Below are 11,532 nucleotides of genomic sequence, written 5' to 3'. Positions count from 1 at the left end.
GTCACTGGAAACATTGGATTTTCTGACTATCAAAAGTGCATTGCTACATTGAGGATGCTTGGCTATCGCACGACCACACCTTCCTTGGACGAGTACCTCCGGATGTCCGAAACCACATGTCTCGAAGTGCTGGCAAGGTTTGCTACTGTAGTGGTCAAGGTGTTGGAATTTGTTGCATTTTTTATTAAATTGTCATGGTACACTCCAAGGCCACCACCGAACTAAGTAGCTAACACATGCCGGTTGTACATGAAACGAAGTCTTGCAAAGCTTATTTTTGTGACCTTCTTTTAGCTAGTTCGTGTGAGATTTTGATATGTTAGACGAGCATTATGTGGGGGGTGTTGGAAATATGCCCTAGAGGCAATAATAAAATAGTATTATTATATTTCCTTGTTCATGATAATTTTCTATTGTTCATGCTATAATTGTATTAACCGGAAGCCTTAATACATGTGTGAATACATAGACCACAACATGTCCCTAGTTGAAGGAAATATGCCCTAGAGGCAATAATAAAGTTGTTATTTATATTTCCTTATATCATGATAAATGTTTATTATTCATGCTAGAATTGTATTAACCGGAAACTTAGTACATGCGTAAATACATAGACAAACAGAGTGTCACTAGTATGCCTCTACTTGACTAGCTCGTTAATCAAAGATGGTTAAGTTTCCTAACCATAGACATGAGTTGTCATTTGATAAACGGGATCACATCATTAGAGAATGATGTGATTGACATGACCCATCTGTTAGCTTAGCAGTATGGTCGTTTAGTTTATTGCTATTCCTTTTTTCATAACTTATACATGTTCCTATGACTATGAGATTATGTAACTCCCGAATACGGGAGGAACACTTTGTGTGCTATCAAATGTCACAACGTAACTGGATGATTATAAAGATGCTCTATAGGTGTCTCCGATGGTGTTTGTTGAGTTGGCATAGATCAAGATTAGGATTTGTCACTCCGATTGTCGGAGAGGTATCTCTGGGCCCTCTCAGCAATGCACATCACTATAAGCCTTGCAAGCAATGTGACTAAATGAGTTAGTTGCAGGATGTTGCATTACGGAACGAGTAAAGAGACTTGCTGGTAGTGAGATTGAACTAGGTATGACGATACCGACGATCGAATCTCGGGCAAGCAACATACCGATGACAAAGGGAACAACGTATGTTGTTATGCGGTTTGACCGGTAAAGATCTTTGTAGAATATGTAGGAACCAATATGAGCATCCAGGTTCCGCTATTGGTTATTGACCGGAGATGAGTCTCGGTCATGTCTACATAGTTTTCGAACCCGTAGGGTCCGCACGCTTAACGTTCGATGACGATATGTATTGTGAGTTATGTGATTTGATGTACCGAAGGTTGTTCGGAGTCCCGGATGTGATCACTGACATGACGAGCAGTCTCAAAATGGTATATTGATATATTGGAAGGTTATGTTTGGACACCGGAAAGGTTTCAGATAGGTTCAGGCATTTTCCGGAGTACCGGGGGTTACCAGAACCCCCCGGGGGGTTAATGGGCCTTCATGGGCTTTAGTGGAAGAGACGAGGAGGAAGCCAAGAGGAGCCCCCCTAGCCCAATCCGAATTGGTAGGGGGGGCGACCCCCTTTCCTTCTCTCCCTCTTCCCTTCCCCCCTCCTAGTTGGACTAGGAAAGGAGGGAACCTACTCCTAGTAGGAGTAGGATTCCCCCCTTGGGGCGCACCCCATGAGGCCGGCCAGCCCCCTCCTCCACTCCTTTATACACGGGGGAGGGGGCACCCCATAGACACACAAGTTGATCTCTTAGCCGTGTGTGGTGCCCCCCACCACAGATTTCCACTTCGATCATATTGTCATAATGCTTAGGCGAAGCCCTGCGTCGGTAACTTCATCATCACCGTCACCACGCCGTCGTGCTGACGAAACTCTCCCTCGGCCTTAGCTGGATCTAAAGTTCGAGGGACCTCACCGAGCTGAATGTGTGAAGATCGCGGAGGTGCCATGCGTTCGATACTTGATCGGTTGGATCGCGAAGACGTTTGACTACATCAACCGCGTTACTTAACGCTTCCACTTTCGGTCTACGAGGGTACGTGGGCACACTCTCCCTGCTCGTTGCTATGCTTCTCCTAGATAGATCTTGCGTGATCATAGGCAAATTTTTGAAATACTACGTTCCCCAATAGTGGCATTAGAGCCAGGTCTATGCGTAGATGTTATATGCATGAGTAGAACACAAAGGAGTTGTGGGCGTGGGTATATACATATTGCTTGCCGTCACTAGTTGTTTCTTGATTCGGCGGTATTGTTGGATGAAGCGGCCCGGACCAACATTACATGACCGCGTTCATGAGACTGGTTCTACCGATGTGCTTTCCACACAGGTGGCTGGCGGGTGTCTATTTCTCCAACTTTAGTTGAATCGGATTCAATGAACATGGTTCTTTCTGAAGATCAAAAAGCAATCACTATACCACGTTGTGGTTTTTATGCCTTAGGTAAGAATAGTTCTTGCTAGAAGCCCGTAGCAGCCACGTAAAAACTTGCAACAACAAAGTAGAGGACGTCTAACTTGTTTTTACAGGGCATGTTGTGATGTGACATGGTCAAGATGTGATGATATATAATTTGTTGTATGAGATGATCATGTTTTGTAACAGTTATCGGCAACCGAGAGGAGCCATATGGTTGTCGCTTCATTGTATGAAATGCAATCGCCATGTAATTGCTTTACTTTATCACTAAGTGGTAGCGATAGTCGTCGAAGCAATAGTTGGCGAGACGACAATGATGCTTCGATGGAGATCAAGGTGTCAAGCCGGTGACGATGGTGATCATGACGGTGCTTTGGAGATGGAGATCAAAGGCACGAGATGATTGTTGGGGAACGTTGCAGAAAACAAAAATTTTCCTACTCGTTTCACCAAGATCATCTAGGAGTTCATCTAGCAACGAGTCATTGGATGCATCTACATACCTTTGTAGATGGCGCACGGAAGCGTTCGAAAGAACGGTGATGATGTAGTCGAACACGACGTGATCCAAATCACCGATGACCAAGCGCCGAACGGACGGCACCTCCGCGTTCAACACACGTACGGGACGGGAGACGTCTCCTCCTTCTTGATCCAGCAAGGGGAGGAGGAGAGTTTGATGAAGATCCAGCAGCACGACGGCGTGGTGATGGATGCAGGGCGTCACAGTAGCAGGGCTTCGCCTATACTACAAGGGAGAGACGTAACGGGGAGAGAGGGAGGCGCCAAAGCTCAGGTATGAAGTCCTCCCCTCTCCTCAACTATATATAGGGGTGCCAAGGGGGGGGCGCCGGCCCTAGTAGATGGATCTACTAGGGGGGGGGGGGCGGCGGCCAAGGGTGGGGGGCTTGCCCCCCAAGCAAGGGGGCGCCCCCTCTAGGGTTCCCCCCCAACCCTAGGCGCATGGGCCCTTGGGGGGGTGGCGCCCCAGCCCACTATGGGCTGGGTTCCCTCCCACTTCAGCCCATGGGGCCCTCCGGGATAGGTGGACCCACCCGGTGGACCCCCGGGACCCTTCCGGTGGTCCCGGTACAATACCGGTGACCCCGAAACTTGTCCCGATGGCCGAAACAGCACTTCCTATATATAATTCTTTACCTCCGGACCATTCCGGAACTCCTCGTGACGTCCGGGATCTCATCCGGGACTCCGAACAACATTCGGGTTCCTGCATATACATATCTTCACAACCCTAGCGTCACCGAACCTTAAGTGTGTAGACCCTACGGGTTCGGGAGACAAGCAGACATGACCGAGACGACTCTCCGGTCAATAACCAACAGCGGGATCTGGATACCCATGTTGGCTCCCACATGCTCCACGATGATCTCATCGGATGAACCACGATGTCGAGGATTCAATCAACCCCGTATGCAATTCCCTTTGTCAATCGATATGTTACTTGCCCGAGATTCGATCGTCGGTATCCCAATACCTTGTTCAATCTCGTTACCGGCAAGTCACTTTACTCGTACCGTAATGCATGATCCCGTGACCAGACACTTGGTCACTTTGAGCTCATTATGATGATGCATTACCGAGTGGGCCCAGTGATACCTCTCCGTCATACGGAGTGACAAATCCCAGTCTTGATCCATGTCAACCCAACAGACACTTTCGGAGATACCCGTAGTCTACCTTTATAGTCACCCAGTTACGTTGTGACGTTTGGTATACCCAAAGCACTCCTACGGTATCCGGGAGTTACACGATCTCATGGTCTAAGGAAAAGATACTTTGACATTGGAAAACTCTAGCAAACGAACTATACGATCTAGTGCTATGTTTAGGATTGGGTCTAGTCCATCACATCATTCTCCTAATGATGTGATCTCGTTATCAATGACATCCAATGTCCATAGTCAGGAAACCATGACTATCTGTTGATCAACGAGCTAGTCAACTAGAGGCTTACTAGGGACATGTTGGTGTCTGTTATTCACACATGTATTACGATTTCCGGATAATACAATTATAGCATGAATAAAGACAATTATCATGAACAAGGAAATATAATAATAATGCTTTTATTATTGCCTCTAGGGCATATTTCCAACAGTCTCCCACTTGCACTAGAGTCAATAATCTAGTTACATTGTGATGAATCGAACACCCATGGAATTCTGGTGTTGATCATGTTTTGCTCTAGGGAGAGGTTTAGTCAACGGATCCGCTACATTTAGGTCCGTATGTACTTTACAAATCTCTATGTCTCCATTTTGAACATTTTCACGAATGGAGTTGAAGCGACGCTTGATGTGCCTTGTCTTCTTGTGAAACCTGGGCTCCTTGGCAAGTGCAATAGCTCCAGTGTTGTCACAAAAGAGTTTGATTGGCCCCGACGCATTGGGTATGACTCCTAGGTCGGTGATGAACTCCTTCACCCATATTGCTTCATGTGCTGCCTCCGAGGCTGCCATGTACTCCGCTTCACATGTAGATCCCGCCACGACGCTCTGCTTGCAGCTGCACCAGCTCACTGCTCCACCATTCAACATATACACGTATCCGGTTTGTGACTTAGAGTCATCCAGAGCTGTGTCGAAGCTAGCATCGACGTAACCCTTTACGACGAGCTCTTCGTCACCTCCATAAACGAGAAACATCTCCTTAGTCCTTTTCAGGTACTTCAGGATATTCTTGACCGCTGTCCAGTGTTCCTTGCCGGGATTACTTTGGTATCTGCCTACCAAAGTTACGGCAAGGTTTACATCAGGTCTGGTACACAGCATGGCATACATAATAGAACCTATGGCTGAGGCATAGGGGATGACACTCATCTCTTCTATTTCTTCTGCCGTGGTCGGACATTGAGCTGAGCTCAATTTCATACCTTGTAACACAGGCAAGAACCCCTTCTTAGATTGATCCATATTGAACTTCTTCAATATCTTATCAAGGTATGTGCTTTGTGAAAGACCTATGAGGCGTCTCGATCTATCTCTATAGATTTTGATGCCTAATATATAAGCAGCTTCTCCAAGGTCCTTCATTGAAAAACTCTTATTCAAGTAGGCCTTGTTGCTGTCCAAGAGTTCTATATCATTTCCCATCAACAGTATGTCATCTACATATAATATGAGAAATGCTACAGAGCTCCCACTCACTTTCTTGTAAACGCAGGCTTCTCCATAAGTCTGTGTAAACCCAAACGCTTTGATCATCTCATCAAAGCGAATGTTCCAACTCCGAGATGCTTGCACCAGCCCATAAATCGAGCGTTGGAGCTTCCACACCTTGTCAGCATTCTTAGGATCGACAAAACCTTCCGGCTGCATCATATACAATTCTTCCTTAAGGAACCCATTAAGGAATGCCGTTTTGACGTCCATTTGCCATATCTCATAATCGTAGAATGCGGCAATTGCTAACATGATTCGGACGGACTTTAGCTTCGCTACCGGTGAGAAAGTCTCCGTAGTCAACCCCTTGAACTTGTCGATAACCCTTAGCGACAAGCCGAGCTTTATAGATGGTCACATTACCATCCGCGTCTGTCTTCTTCTTAAAGATCCATTTATTCTCTATGGCTCGCCGTTCAACGGGCAAGTCAGTCAAAGTCCATACTTCGTTTTCATACATGGATCCTATCTCGGATTTCATGGCTTCTAGCCATTTGTCGGAATCCGGGCCCGCCATCGCTTCTTCATAGTTCGAAGGTTCACCGTTGTCTAACAACATGATTTCCAAGACAGGGTTGCCGTACCACTCTGGTGCGGAACGTGTCCTTGTGGACCTTCGAATCTCAGTAGGAGCTTGATCAGAAGTATCTTGATCATTATCATTAACTTCCTCTCTAGTCGGTGCAGGAACCTCAGGAACATTTTCTTGAGTTGCGCCATTTGCCGGTTTAAGAGGCAATACTTCATCAAGCTCTACTTTCCTCCCACTTACTTCTTTCGAGAGAAACTCTTTCTCTAGAAAGGACCCATTCTTGGCAACAAAGATCTTGCCTTCGGATCTGAGGTGGAAGGTGTACCCAATAGTTTCTTTTGGGTATCCTATGAAGACGCATTTTTCTGACTTGGGTTCGAGCTTCTCAGGTTGAAGTTTCTTCACATAAGCATCGCATCCCCAAACTTTTAGAAACGACAGCTTAGGTTTCTTCCCAAACCATAATTCATACGGTGTCGTCTCAACGGATTTCGATGGAGCCCTATTTAAAGTGAATGCGGCAGTCTCTAAAGCATAGCCCCAAAAAGATAGCGGTAAATCAGTAAGAGACATCATAGACCGCACCATATCCAATAGAGTGCGATTACGACGTTCGGACACACCGTTACATTGAGGTGTTCCAGGCGGCGTGAGTTGTGAAACTATTCCACATTTTCTTAAGTGTGTACCAAATTCGTGACTCAAGTATTCTCCTCCACGATCTGATCGTAGAAACTTGATTTTCCTGCCACATTGATTCTCAACCTCACTCTGAAATTCCTTGAACTTTTCAAAGGTTTCAGACTTGTGTTTCATTAAGTAGACATACCCATATCTACTTAAGTCATCAGTGAGGGTGAGAACATAACGATAGCCACCGCGAGCCTCAACACTCATTGGACCGCACACATCAGTATGTATGATTTCCAATAAGTCGGTTGCTCGCTCCATTGTTCCTGAGAACGGAGTCTTGGTCATTTTACCCATAAGGCATGGTTCGCACGTGTCAAATGATTCATAATCAAGAGACTCTAAAAGTCCATCTGCATGGAGCTTCTTCATGCGTTTGACACCTATGTGACCAAGGCGGCAGTGCCACAAGTATGTGGAACTATCATTATCAACCTTACATCTTTTGGTACTCACATTATGAACATGTGTAGCATTACGTTCGAGACTCATTAAGAATAAACCATTCACCATAGGAGCATGACCATAAAACATATCTCTCATATAAATGGAACAACCATTATTCTCAGATTTAAATGAGTAGCCATCTCGAATTAAACGAGATCCCGATACAATGTTCATGCTCAAAGCTGGCACTAAATAACAATTATTGAGGTTTAAAACTAATCCCGTAGGTAAATGTAGAGGCAGCGTGCCGACGGCGATCACATCGACCTTGGAACCATTCCCGACGCGCATCGTCACCTCGTCCTTCGCCAGTCTCCGTTTATTCCGCAGCTCCTGCTGTGAGTTACAAATATGAGCAACGGCACTGGTATCAAATACCCAGGAGTCACTACGAGTACTGGTAAGGTACACATCAATTACATGTATATCAAATATACCTTTGGTGTTGCCGGCCTTCTTGTCCGTTAAGAACTTGGGGCAGTTCTGTTTCCAGTGACCCTTCCCTTTGCAATAAAAGCACTCTGTCTCAGGCTTGGGTCCATTCTTTGGCTTCTTCCCGGCAGCTTGCTTGCCGGGCGCGGCAACCTCCTTGCCGTCCTTCTTGAAGTTCTTTTTACCCTTGCCTTTCTTGAACTTAGTGGTTTTATTGACCATCAACACTTGATGTTCCTTCTTGACTTCTACCTCCGCTGATTTCAGCATAGAGAACAACTCAGGAATGGACAAAGCTCTTGTAGCTTGGTGGAAGCGACTGGAGGATTCTGTCAATGACCGCGTCATCCGGGAGATTAACTCCCAGCTGAGACAAGCGGTTATGCAACCCAGACATAGTGAGTATGTGCTCACTGACAGAACTATTTTCCTCCATCTTACAGCTGAAGAACTTATCGGAGACTTCATATCTCTCGATCCGGGCATGAGCTTGAAAAACCATTTTCAGCTCTTCGAACATCTCATATGCTCCATGTCTCTCAAAACGCTTTTGGAGCCCCGGCTCTAAGCTGTAAAGCATGCCGCACTGAACGAGGGAGTAGTCGTCAACACGTGTCTGCCAAGCGTTCATAACGTCTTGGTTCTGTGGGACGGGTGGATCACCTAGCGGTGCTTGTAGGACATAATCTTTCTTGGCAGCTATGAGGATGATCCTCAGGTTCCGGACCCAGTCCGTATAGTTGCTGCCATCGTCTTTCAGCTTGGTTTCCTCTAGGAACGTGTTGAAGTTGAGGACTACGTTGGCCATTTGATCTACAAGACATATTGCAAAGATTTTAGACTAAGTTCATGATAATTAAGTTCATCTAATCAAATTATTAATGAACTCCCACTTAGATTAGACATCCCTCTAGTCATCTAAGTATTACATGATCCGAGTTGACTAGGCCGTGTCCGATCATCACGTGAGACGGACTAGTCAACGTCGGTGAACATCTTCATGTTGATCGTATCTTCTATACGACTCATGCTCGACCTTTCGGTCTTCTGTGTTCCGAGGCCATGTCTGTACATGCTAGGCTCGTCAAGTTAACCCTAAGTGTTGTGCATGTGTTCCGAGGCCATGTCTGTACATGCTAGGCTCGTCAACACCCGTTGTATGTGAACGTAAGGATCCATCACACCCGATCATCACGGCGTGCTTAGAAACGACGAACTTTAGGAACGGTGCACAGTTAGGGGAGAACACTTCTTGAAATTGTTATGAGGGATCATCTTATTTACTACCGTCGTTCTAAGTAAACAAGATGCAAAACATGATAAACATCACATGTAATCAAATAATTAACGTGACATGATATGGCCAATATCACATAGCTCCTTTGATCTCCATCTTGGGGCTCCATGATCATCCTGTCACCGGCTTGACACCATGATCTCCATCATCATGATCTCCATCATCGTGTCTCCATGAAGTTGCTCGCCAACTATTACTTCTACTACTATGGCTAACGCATTTAGCAATAAAGTAAAGTAATTTACATGGCGTTTCTCGCTGACACGCAGGTCATATAAAAGAATAAAGACAACTCCTATGGCTCCTGCCGGTTGTCATACTCATTGACATGCAAGTCGTGATTCCTATTACAATAGCATGAACATCTCATACATCACATATAGATCATTAATCATTCATCACAACTTTGGCCATATCATATCACAAACCACTTGCTGCAAAAACAAGTTAGACGTCCTCTAATTGTTGTTGCAAGTTTTACGTGGCTGATTTAGGGTTCTAGCAAGAACGTCTTCTTACCTACGTTAAAGCCACAACGTGATTTGTCAACTTCTATCTACCCTTCATAAGGACCCTGTTCATCGAATCCGCTCCAACTAAGGTGGGAGAGACAGACACCCGCCAGCCACCTTATGCAACTAGTGCATGTTAGTCGGTGGAACCGGTCTCACGTAAGCGTACGTGTAAGGTTGGTCCGGGCCGCTTCATCCCACAATACCGCTTGAGCAAGAAAAGACTAGTAACGGCAAGAAAGTTGACAAATCTACGCCCACAACTCATTGTGTTCTACTCGCGCAAGAAGAACTACGCATAGACCTAGCTCTGATACCACTGTTGGGGAACGTTGCAGAAAACAAAAATTTTCCTACTCGTTTCACCAAGATCATCTAGGAGTTCATCTAGCAACGAGTCATTGGATGCATCTACATACCTTTGTAGATGGCGCACGGAAGCGTTCGAAAGAACGGTGATGATGTAGTCGAACACGACGTGATCCAAATCACCGATGACCAAGCGCCGAACGGACGACACCTCCGCGTTCAACACACGTACGGGACGGGAGACGTCTCCTCCTTCTTGATCCATCAAGGGGAGGAGGAGAGGTTGATGAAGATCCAGCAGCACGACGGCGTGGTGATGGATGCAGGGCGTCACAGTAGCAGGGCTTCGCCTATACTACGAGGGAGAGACGTAACGGGGAGAGAGGGAGGCGCCAAAGCTCAGGTATGAAGTCCTCCCCTCTCCTCAACTATATATAGGGGTGCTAAGGGGGGGGGGGGCGCCGGCCCTAGTAGATGGATCTACTAGGGGGGGGGCGGCGGCCAAGGGTGGGGGGCTTGCCCCCCAAGCAAGGGGGCGCCCCCTCTAGGGTTCCCCCCCAACCCTAGGCGCATGGGCCCTTGGGGGGGTGGCGCCCCAGCCCACTATGGGCTGGGTTCCCTCCCACTTCAGCCCATGGGGCCCTCCGGGATAGGTGGCCCCACCCGGTGGACCCCCGGGACCCTTCCGGTGGTCCCGGTACAATACCGGTGACCCCGAAACTTGTCCCGATGGCCGAAACAGCACTTCCTATATATAATTCTTTACCTCCGGACCATTCTGGAACTCCTCGTGACGTCCGAGATCTCATCCGGGACTCCGAACAACATTCGGGTTCCTTCATATACATATCTTCACAACCCTAGCGTCACCGAACCTTAAGTGTGTAGACCCTACGGGTTCGGGAGACAAGCAGACATGACCGAGACGACTCTCCGGTCAATAACCAACAGCGGGATCTGGATACCCATGTTGGCTCCCACATGCTCCACGATGATCTCATCGGATGAACCACGATGTCGAGGATTCAATCAACCCCGTATGCAATTCCCTTTGTCAATCGATATGTTACTTGCCCGAGATTCGATCGTCGGTATCCCAATACCTTGTTCAATCTCGTTACCGGCAAGTCACTTTACTCGTACCGTAATGCATGATCCCGTGACCAGACACTTGGTCACTTTGAGCTCATTATGATGATGCATTACCGAGTGGGCCCAGTGATACCTCTCCGTCATACGGAGTGACAAATCCCAGTCTTGATCCATGTCAACCCAACAGACACTTTCGGAGATACCCGTAGTCTACCTTTATAGTCACCCAGTTACGTTGTGACGTTTGGTATACCCAAAGCACTCCTACGGTATCCGGGAGTTACACGATCTCATGGTCCAAGGAAAAGATACTTTGACAATGGAAAACTCTAGCAAACGAACTATACGATCTAGTGCTATGTTTAGGATTGGGTCTAGTCCATCACATCATTCTCCTAATGATGTGATCTCGTTATCAATGACATCCAATGTCCATAGTCAGGAAACCATGACTATCTGTTGATCAACGAGCTAGTCAACTAGAGGCTTACTAGGGACATGTTGGTGTCTGTTATTCACACATGTATTACGATTTCCGGATAATACAATTATAGCATGAATAA

Source organism: Triticum urartu, chromosome 2A (genome assembly GCF_056163025.1).
Source record: "Triticum urartu cultivar PI428250 chromosome 2A, HENAU_Tu73, whole genome shotgun sequence".
NCBI classification, from domain to species: domain Eukaryota; kingdom Viridiplantae; phylum Streptophyta; class Magnoliopsida; order Poales; family Poaceae; genus Triticum; species Triticum urartu.
The sequence above is the reverse complement of the archived record's forward strand: the minus strand, read 5'-3'. Positions refer to the sequence as shown.